General features: G+C 51.7%; 1 pseudogene; it reads left to right on the top strand.

The window, feature by feature from the left end:
- Window positions 1–215: 215 nt before the first annotated feature.
- Window positions 216–840, top strand: LOC149809546 (bifunctional protein FolD 2 pseudogene; annotated as a pseudogene).
- The last annotated feature ends 3,682 nt before the right edge of the window (window positions 841–4,522 follow it).

The following is a 4,522-nucleotide window of genomic DNA, read 5'->3' as shown; positions in this document are numbered from 1 at the left end:
AGGGCACTTATCCGCTTGCTCAGGTGTTGACGTTTCGCTCAATGCTGGTAGCATGCTGTCAATGTGCTTGGGTGGGGTCGGAAGTTGCAGCTATGAGGAGGCATCCAAAGCAGTCATCAATACGCAGGGGAAGACAGCTGTAGTGGTGGGGCGCAGCAACATCGTCGGGCCTTCCGGCCGCCCTGCTGCTGCAAAATCGAGATGCCACTGTCACCATGGTGCACTCAAGGACTCCCAATGCGAAGGAGGTCTGCCAGCGAGCGGACATTGTGATTGCGGCCTGCGGGAAAGCAGAGATGGTGAAAGGCGACTGGATCAAGCCCGGCGCTGCAGTCATCGATGTTGGGATCAACGCGGTTATGGTGCGCCACCTTGTTCGCCAAATACTGTAGTTGACGGCTTCAGATACATAGCAATGCACATTTTGCTAAACCGGGATCCAGCCTATTTTCCAACATCTCTGCTTGTTCGAACGCACATGTTTGAGACCGTTTCCCTGTGCCTGGGTGGTTATCTGCCGCATTCGCTTGTTTTGTTCAGCTGGGCGATAACGTGGTGCGACGGTTATAACTCGCTTGCTTAGCGCTGTCTGCAATGCTGCAATCCTGTTGCGATGGACTTGTCAACCAGCTCCAGATGACCGTTTTTGTGTTGAATGAACTGCAGGATGATAGCAAAAAGGCAGGATACCGGCTAGTTGGTGACGTTGCATTCTCGGAAGCCGTCCAGCATGCGTCCTTCATCACACCAGTACCTGGAGGTGTTGGGCCGATGACCATTGCAATGCTGCTGCAAAACTGCTTGGAGGGCTTCAAGGCCATTGAAGGTGTCGAGGCATGAACAAGTGTTACTCGGCTTTGTGCCGACTTTAATATCTTGTTCCGGTAGCCGTTTCAGTCCCTTCATCTAGACCACTACCTGTTCAAAAGGTTGTTCGAGGTTGGCCAAAGATGCAAAGGGATAAATCTTGCATGGACAGAGAATTCTCAGGTCCAGCCCCAATTCCTACAGCATGCTGCAATTTTTGGAGAGGCGATCTGTCACATTGTCCTGTGTTACAGGGTGTCAATTTGCAGTGAGCAAATTGACACCCATGCATTTTTTTTTCTCACAATCAGACTGGCCGATCAGTGCACGCAAATGCCTTGAAAACTCTCAAGTATGGACATCATTAATCGGACGAATCGCCAATAGCCTCTTCTTCTCGAGCGCGTTTCCTCAGGGCAATGTGCTGCTCACAAGACACAGTACATCCGGATAGTGTGTGGCTATCAACATCTAGTGGCGCCGTTCGTCTATGACCTGCTGGACTGTCGGCCGGAATGCCCTGGGGCAAGTATGCCATTTGCACATCAGGTCCACAGCATGTGGGTGGATCAACCGTTTCATCATTCAACAACACTGATGCAACTGCTTTTCCCTCAGGTAAGATTACCGATGCACGCTCAGGTGTCCCACCATCGCTACCATGCTCCCAGCGATGTCGATTGACAACATCATCAGCTGTGCGATCATCTGGCTCGTCACGAAGGAAGCCTCCAGCAGGGAGCGGAACGCGACACTCAGTGTCACCCATTTGCCATCTGTTCGATGAGCTGTCGTTCGCATGGTCAGTTTCACGTTGGAGCTTCTGCGAGTGTGTTTTCCGCGCTAGCTTCAGTCTGGCGGCAAAGAGCTTGGGGGAGGTTCCGCGTGCTAGAGCGCTCATTTGGGCGCGCTGGAGCTCCAGCATCTCGGAATGTAGTTGGTCTGCGCTCATCTCAGACAGTGTTGCTGCATACTCGTCATGTTCAGCAGCCGCTGCTGTCGGCCGAGCCGGAAACCACTCTGTCCACCAAGCGTACGCCACGTCTTCGGGGTCGCTGGCATCGTCCACGTTGTCTGCTGCACCACAACACACCCACACCAGTGAGTTTGCTGTCTGTCAGCATGATTATTGCCTGCTGACCTGTGCACTCGTGTGTACAACGGTTGTTTCATCTGCGGTCGGTCATCCGGCCCTTGCCATGCCCTAGAAAACGCCAGCTATCTCGAGATAACAGGATGTTGGCAGACAGCTTATGTAGTGCAGTTATGTGAAGATGCCTTTGCTTTGGACGAGGTGGCCACAGAGACTGCAGATCAGACGTTTACACATGTCGTGAACCTGAAAACGTGCAAGGTGCTTCGCACCTGCCTCTGCGGCGGAGTTGTCTGATCGTGTCAACAAGCCGAGGTGGTTCGCGGCATTGGTTAGCAAGGTGAAGGCATGCTCTGCCCACTTGAAGCCGAGTTTATCTGGATGTACAAGTAGTCCCAACGACCTGCATCACGCAAGCATTCATCACACAAAATTTCTTATACCCATGTTGCTTGCTGCCTTTTTGGCTCTTACCCCCATGGGGATATCATCTCCTCACAGACTGATCACATACAGTACTCATCACCTGGGAATGGGTGGCGGCAACTGCATACTGCAGCATGTCTCTCCTAACCGCAAATTTGCTCTTCGCAACGCAAACAAGCTTTAGCCTTCATCCGCAGCGTAGTCCTTAGCAGATTCCTGGAAACCCAAAAGCCAGCAAACATGCTGACGATGCTGTCACGGACAAGAAGCACGCCACGTCCTTCGCGAACATACCTGTAAGACTTCTTGATTTCTTGCAAGCTCGAGCCAGGCAGCACACGCAACATGCGGTGCCAATCCCTGTGTGCGTTGGCTTCCAGTATGTGCAGAAGCGCGTCCAGCCGCTGCGCAAGAGATTCAGGGAAACTGACATCCTCCAGTACACGACGAGCTGCCGAGAACTTCCCTTGTTCGATGTACCTAGACATCACCGTTTCCCATTGCTCATCATCAGCAGTTCCAGGCTGATCCATTGTCGTGCAACTGTTTCCTGCCAGTGTCCGTGATATGCGGATGCAGCACTTCAGCAGATAGTAGTTGGAGATGACAATAAAGAGCGCTCACACGCTGAGCTCGTTGCCATTGTGGGCATGTGTGGCGGCGCAGCCTGCCATTCCTTGCAACACCAGAGCACTCCCGACGTGAATTGCAGTGTAGTTTTGCTCAGGACGGAAGTCAAGTAGCCACCAATGTGCAGTAGGCACCTGCTCTACACAGGCTGCATGTTGTCCTGAGCAACAACGTCCACAGTCAGATGCCCAGGCCATGGTCAGAAGACCAACTATCGACTGTCACATCCCAGACACGTTTAACCCTCCTTTTTTGTGAGCCTTTGGGGGAGCCCGGTTGGGGCTATACAAGTGTGGTGTCGTAATCACATGACTGAATCAGCCAGAGCTTCAAAGCAACCCGGTGTCTTTCTCGTACTTGTAAGGACTTGCAGATGGTCGACATCGCCTTTCGTCAGGACTTCCGTTATGTATTGGCATCACAACGCCGTTGGCTAAAAACCCTCGGCTGAAAACGGCCAGGAATATAAACCCTCGACTGCGAAGTGCCTCATGAACAGCGCATTTGTCCGACAAACTGCATCATTACCTTCGATATTACGATTTAGCAAAATCGTCCTCATGTAAGAATACGAGATTGCCTGGAATACGGCCAAGTGCTCGTGCTGGTAAACGTTCCAGGCCACGAGCAAGCAAAATTTCCCCTAGGAAGCCGCCAATCATCCGCGAGATTGCCTGTATTCCTGCGCTACTCTCTTTCGTGTCATAATCCCACGTTACGATGACCCGCACAGAGTTCCCGCGCAAATCCGTGACTGTTGATTCGGGTTCATGGATGAAGTCCATCATGTGCGCATCCGTGCGAGTCGCATCAATAGTTTAATGATCCAATTGATTGACGTGGCGTCTGCCTTGCAAGGCACATGCGGGAGAGCGATTTCATGAACCAGTCGGTATGAACCAACGGACAGACAGCACCCGATAACCCCTGCCAAGAATAGCATTCGCCGATCAAGGACGTATCATCCAGCGAAAGGCGCAAACAAATATATGACATAACATTCCCATCATGGTGCGCTATCCGCTTGCAAAAATGCCCTACATGTGATTGCCGTGCACATCATCTTGTACAGGGCATGCGCCTCACGCAACGAAGGGCAGGTCGCAAAAGCACGACTTTACAGTTTCTAACCCTGATAACTTACAACTTGTGGCAGGCAATGGCATTTGCGGTGTCTTGCAGCCATTGTTCGTGCGTGCGCAGATGGCTTCCGTAAACAAATTCACAGTTGCTGGAACCACATATACGCCCACGCCAGACGTTACAGAAGAACATTAGGCCGCCCACGCAGTATGTGCGCATGAAACCTCAAAATCCTGTTAGTTTACGCGATTGTTTGTGTTTTTCCAACTTGTGATGCTGGTCTTGCTGAGCAGAGAACATAACTAACCAGCTGTGACCAGATGGCAGGCTCGACGACAACACTCCAACATCCAAGCCAGCTGGCGCTTGATGCATCACGGACCGGGTTGCAACAATCCATATCTGTTTCCTGATCGTTCAGACATGAACCATGACTGCAGGTGAATGCATATGTGGCAACAATACTCAGGTATAGGGCGACAC

This window comes from Nuphar pumila, unplaced genomic scaffold (assembly GCF_984573655.1).
Source record: "Nuphar pumila unplaced genomic scaffold, dmNupPumi1.hap1.1 HAP1_SCAFFOLD_1070, whole genome shotgun sequence".
NCBI lineage: Eukaryota > Viridiplantae > Streptophyta > Magnoliopsida > Nymphaeales > Nymphaeaceae > Nuphar > Nuphar pumila.
Note: the sequence above shows the minus strand (reverse complement) of the source record. Positions and strands in the feature narration are given on the sequence as shown.